The sequence below is a fragment of the Leuresthes tenuis genome, unplaced genomic scaffold, assembly GCF_036924035.1.
Source record: "Leuresthes tenuis unplaced genomic scaffold, fLeuTen1.0.hap1 SCAF_5, whole genome shotgun sequence".
In the NCBI taxonomy this organism is placed as follows: domain Eukaryota; kingdom Metazoa; phylum Chordata; class Actinopteri; order Atheriniformes; family Atherinopsidae; genus Leuresthes; species Leuresthes tenuis.
Window position 1 is genome coordinate 24,313,637 of NW_027325359.1, and position 6,434 is coordinate 24,320,070.

Below are 6,434 nucleotides of genomic sequence, written 5' to 3' on the forward strand. Positions count from 1 at the left end.
AACTCCGCTCCCGCATTTGATGGTGTATAGTCGGGCATTCTCACCCTTTCTCATCAGCTTTTTGCAAATTATGATCTGACATCCACACCTACTTGCAGTCGAACAGTTCTGCTCCCGCTTTTGATTATGTTTGGTTGGATATTCGAACCTTTTCTTAACTGCTTTTTACAAACTTTGGTTGGACGTTCACACCTTCTTGTAGCCGAACACATCCACAGCTGCTTTTGATGATGTATGGTTGGGCATTCGCACCTTTTTTTTACCCATTTTTCAGGAATTATGGGTGGATATTCACACCTTCTTGCAGCTGAACACCTCCTCTCCCACTTATGATCATGTGCGGTTTGATTTTAGAAATTTTTACTTTCATGTTTTCTAGCAATTATTGATGGACATTCACACCTTCTTGCAGCTGAACACCTCCTCTCCCACTTATGATCATGCGCGGTTTGATATTAGAAATTTTTACTTTCATGTTTTCTAGCAATTATTGATGGACATTCAGACCTTCTTTGCAGCTGAACACCTCCGCTCCCGCTTTTGATCATACATTGTCGGGCATTCATAACTTGTCTTACCAGATTTTTACAAACTTTAGTCCAACATTCACACCTTCTTGCAGCTGAACACCTCCGCTCCCGCTTTTGATGGTGTAAAGTCGGGCTTTCGAGCCTTTTCTTACCCGGTTTTTAGAAATTATGGTTGGATATTCAGACCTTGCAGCCGAACACCTCCGCTCCCTCTTTTGATCATACATTGTCGGGCATTCGCACCTTGTCTTACCCGCTTTTTACAAACTATAGTCAGACATTCACACGTTGCAGCTGAACCACCTCCGCTCCCTGTTTTGATCATGTATGGAGTGGCAATACTACCTTTTCTTACTTTTCTTTTCATTTGTGAGTAATTATGGCTGGACATTCACACCTACTTGCAGTCGAACAGCTCTGCTCCTGCTTTTGATTTTGTTTGGTTGGATATTCGAACCTTTTCTTAACTGCTTTTTACAAACTTTGGTCGGACGTTCACACCTTCTTGCAACCGAACACCTCCGCTTCCGCTTTTGATGGTATATATTCGGGAATTCGAACATTATCTTACCCGTTTTTTACAAACCATGGTCGGACTTTCACACCTTCTTGTAGCCGAACAACTCCACTCCCGCTATTGATTGTGTACAGTCGTGTAGTTTAACCTTTTCTTACCCGCTTTTTACCAACTATGGTCGGATATTCACACCGTCTACAGCGGAACACCTCCGCTTCCGCTTTTGATGGTGTATAGTCGGGCATTCGAACCTTTTCTTACCCGCTTTTTACAAACTATGGTCGGACATTCAAACCTTCTTGTAGCCGAACAGCTCCGCTCCCTCTTTTGATCATACATTGTCGGGCATTTGCACCTTTTCTTACCCGCTTTTTACAAACCATGGTCGGACTGTCACACCTTCTTGTAGCCGAACACATCTGCTCCCGCTATTGATTGTGTACAGTCGGGTTTTTTTTAACCTTTTCTTACCCGCTTTTTACCAACTCTGGTCGGACATTCACACCTTCTTACAGCGGAACACCTCCGCTCCCTCTTTTGATGGTGTATGTTCGGGCATTCGAACCTTTTCTTACCCGCTTTTTACAAACTATGCTCGGACATTCAAACCTTCTTATAGCCGAACACATCCACTCCTGCTTTTGATGATGTGTGGTTGGGCATTCGAACCCACTTCTTGCCCGCTTTTCATTAATTATGGGTGGACATTCACACCTTGTCGCAGCCAAACAACTCCGCTCCCTGTTTTGATGGTGTATGGTTGGACATTCGCACCTTTTCTCACCCGCTTTTTGCAAACTATGGTCAGCAATTCACAGCTTCCTCTCCACCATACTTGTATGGTGGGATATTCACACCCACTTGCATCCGAAGACCTCCGCCCCCACTTTTGTTGATATTTAGTCGGTCATTCGCACCTTACCCGCTTTTGGCAAACTATGGCCTTCTTGCAGCCAAACACCTCTGATCTCGCTTTTGATGATGTAAGGTTGGGCATTCAGACCTTGCTTCCCCTGCTTTTCACCAAATATAGTCGGACATTCACACCTTCTTGCAGCCGAACACTTCCGCTCCACCTTTTAGTGTTCTATCACACCTTTTTTTCACCGCATTTTATAGATTATGGTTGGAAATTCTCAACCACTCTCATCCGAAGACCTCTCCTCCCGCTTTTGTTAATATATTTGAACTTTAGTCGGACATTCACACCTTCTTGCAGCTGAACCACCTCCGCTCCCTGTTTTGATCATGTATGGTCTGGCAATACTACTTTTTCTTACCCGTTTGTGAGTAATTATGGCTGGACATTCACACCTACTTTCAGCAGAACACCACCTCTCTCGCTTTTGATGATGTATGGACCGGCATTCTTACCTTTTCTAACACATTTTTCAGCAATTATGGTCGGAGATTCACACCTACTCACAGACAAACAACTCCGCTCCCGCATTTGATGGTGTATAGTCGGGCATTCTCACCCTTTCTCATCAGCTTTTTGCAAATTATGATCTGACATTAACACCTGCTTTTGATGATGTATGGTTGGGTATTCGCACCTTTTTTTTACCCATTTTTAAGGAATTATGGGTGGACATTCACACCTTCTTGCAGCTGAACACCTCCTCTCCCACTTATGATCATGTGCGGTTTGATTTTCGAAATTTTTACTTTAATTTTTTCTAGCAATTATTGATGGACATTCAGACCTTCTTGCAGCTGAACATCTCCGCTCCCGCTTTTGATCATACATTGTCGGACATTCATACCTTGTCTTACCAGATTTTTACAAACTTTAGTCCAACATTCACACCTTCTTGCAGCTGAACACCTCCGCTCCCGCTTTTGATGGTGTAAAGTCGGGCTTTTGAGCCTTTTCTTACCCGGTTTTTAGAAATTATGGTTGGACATTCAGACCTTGCAGCCGAACACCTCCGCTCCCTCTTTTGATTATACATTGTCGGGCATTCGCACCTTGTCTTACCCGCTTTTTACAAACTATAGTCAGACATTCACACGTTGCAGCTGAACCACCTCCGCTCCCTGTTTTGATCATGTATGGTCTGGCAATACTACCTTTTCTTACCCGTTTGTGAGTAATTATGGCTGGACATTCACACCTACTTTCAGCAGAACACCACCTCTCTCGCTTTTGATGATGTATGGACCGGCATTCTTACCTTTTCTAACACATTTTTCAGCAATTATGGTCGCAGATTCACACCTATTCACAGACAAACAACTCCGCTACCGCATTTGATGGTGTATAGTCGGGCATTCTCACCCTTTCTCATCAGCTTTTTGCAAATCATGATCTGACATTCACACCTACTTGCAGTCGAAAAGCTCTGCTCCCGCTTTTGATTATGTTTGGTTGGATATTCGAACCTTTTCTTAACTGCTTTTTACAAACTTTGTTCGGAGGTTCACGTCTTCTTGAAGCCGAACACCTCCGCTTCCGCTTTTGATGGTGTACAGTCGGGCATTTTAACCTTTTCTTACCCGCTTTTTACCAACTATGGTCGGACATTCACACCTTCTTGCAGCTGAACACCTCCGCTCCCGCTTTTGATGGTGTATAGTCGGGCTTTCGAGCCTTTTCTTCCCCGGTTTTTACAAATTATGGTTGGACATTCAGACCTTGCAGCCGAAAACCTCCGCTCCCTCTTTTGATCATACATTGTTGGGCATTCGCACCTTGTCTTACGCGCTTTTTACAAACTTTAGTCAGAAATTCACACCTTGCAGCTGAACCACCTCCGCTCCCTGTTTTGATCATGTATAGTCTGGCAATACTACCATTTCTTACCCGTTTGTGAGTAATCTTCTAAAAGGTCATACCTGTCATTTTTTCCATTGAAACCATAAATATTTAAGAGGTTAAAGTCTTGCCCCATAAAATTCAAGTGTGCTAAAAGTGCCCGTCCGTCTCGCACCAGAACATGCGGATTTTTAATTAGAATGGCCACACCATCATTTTTAATTTGATTTGAGCCACTCCATATCGATAAATTGGGCCACATTTCCTCCCATTGTCTATGGTTTTTCAAAAAAGGTAGTCCACATTCTTGTTTTAAAAACACATCTGATTTTATGGAGTCTAAGAAGGATATAATACTCTGGGCTCTTGTCTTTGATTTCACACTTCTCACATTTAGTGTTGAGAAGGTGAGAACCATTAAAAGGATAAAGGAAAGTAGGTATGTCATTTTCGTTTTTCTAAGTTATCAAAACAAATTACACACTCAGGTTATTTCTTGGGAAACTAGCTCTCCTTTTCGGACTCTCGTGTTGGCCTCTGATGCAATGTTGCATTTAACTTTGAGTCCCTGGGGGTTGATTGCAGAGCTAAAGGGAATCAGAGGACAACTCAGATGCCGTCCTCCTCGGCTGTTGACCTTCGGGGAGGTGAGTACCTTCACTAGACTCACCTGTCTGCTCTTCCTCCTCATTTAGCTTAGCTCCACCCTCTGCCTGTGAATTCTCACAGACTTCAGCACTGAGTGGTGAGGCCTCTACAGGCCCCTCTCCTTTTTGCTCCTCACTTCCAATCCAAGCTTTTAGCGGGAAGTTTGAATTTATTGGGTCAACCTCTTCACTTTGTTCACCAACTGCCACCTCAGAAGAGGTGATTTAATTCTCCACAGAGATTACATTTCCTGCCATTTGGACACTCTCCAAAAGTGTCCCCAATTTCTCTGCACTTCCCACATATCACCTTGGTACAAGCCTCAACCAGGTGCCCATGCTCACCACACTTGCGGCAGAGCTTGGGCTGCCCCTGGTACTGGATGTAACCTCGGTTTTCGAGGTGGCCAGAGTGTCACTTTGCATCTCCGCCCACCCGCTGCACTGAGCACTCTTCAGCCCTTTTAAATGGTATAACTTTGCACTCCCGCACGCTCCAGCGAGCACCATTCAAGCAACAACTTTGCACTCCAGCTTCAAACATCGGCACAGTCGCAACAAGTAAGGCAACTCTACTCAGAGAAGTCACTCTGCACAGTAACAAGATTTCTTTTGCACAGACAGAAAGGGCTTCACCCGCAAAGGTAAAGCCTGCCAAAAATAGCAACAACTCATTAGTGCTGCTCTCCACGGAAGTCTTTAGTAAAAGGCGAAAGACTTGTACATTATGAAGAGAAACCAGAGTACGATTATCTGTCACTGCGGGAGCAGGGCATCAGGCTAGTTGGCATAGCCACCTTCCCCATGGTGAGCTTTGCTTGGTTGAGACGCTTGCTCCCCCCCTTGCTCCTCGGCTGACCAAGTAGGAACAATCGGGCCCTATTCGATGGCTGCCTTGTCTTTTACTCTGTGCAAAAGACAAGGCAGCAACAAAAACACCACGGGAAAACCGTATTGAGGCTTTGTTCTGACCGCTCATTCGGTGTCGCGTTTCTTTCAAGCAATTCTCCCGGTTAGCCCACACTCGGCTCGCTCCTAGAGCCGTGTTAAAGTCTACTTCGCATTCATTCTTGTTTCTCAGCAGACTCTTGGGATTTTATCTATAAAATGAATTCCTTCACTCAAACTATGTTAAAACTGCTTTGTCCTTCATATTTACCATGTCTAGAAAGATTTAAACAAAAAAAACAACGTTGTACTTTGCAGTAAAAGACAGAGCAAATCTAAAGTTTCATGAATCCGAGAATAAGCTTACTTTCATGAGTTCTTCACGATTTGGGATTTTGCTATAAAATGAATTCCTTCACTCAAACTAAATCGCTAATCTGTTACATGTAAGGCAGATGTCAAATTCACCGAAATAGGATCTAAGGGTATTCGGCCAATCGAGCTGTAGCAGCTTCGGTAAAAGAGTATAAGTTGAAGAGTTTGTGAATAAAGGTGTGCGCACACATAGTGAGCTGTAGGAAAATAGGCAGGGAGCAATGCCGGCTGGGGTATATGTTCTTGTATGTTGTCTGACTGTTTGATTTGAATGTGTTGTGTAAGTGTCCCGTTGAATGTTACATGTTTGGGCTTTGACACGCTTCACTGTGGTTGTTAACTGTGTGGTGTGTCCTGAAATGTTATATGTTTGGGCTGTGTGACATGCTTAATGCTTGTCAGTAGCTACCCACTTATTCATATATAGCAACTGACAACATAAGAAGTCCGGACATACTTTGATAGTAGTTGTAGAAGTATCCTTATTGATAATAGATAAACTAATTCATAGTGATAGAACAGTAGATGAACAGGTGCCTGCACATGTCTCACGAAAATAAAATGGGTGTATGATTGCTGACGGCAGAGCAATACTGCCAAACTTATGAGTTCTTGTGGCAAACTTGATTCAGTGTCTTGACGTGTATACGCTGTTTCGCTGACTTGATTGTCACAAGAAACAAAGTGTGTTTGATAAGATCCGACCATTTTATTACGGG

The 6,434-nt window shown here is 43.6% G+C and overlaps 1 non-coding gene across 1 annotated transcript; it reads right to left on the reverse strand.

Annotated features, from left to right (window-relative positions):
• Positions 1 to 5,085: 5,085 nt before the first annotated feature.
• On the reverse strand, positions 5,086 to 5,199 carry LOC140308284 (U5 spliceosomal RNA). The gene has a single exon (XR_011916245.1). It is a non-coding gene; the product is annotated as a U5 spliceosomal RNA (small nuclear RNA).
• Positions 5,200 to 6,434: the final 1,235 nt, after the last annotated feature.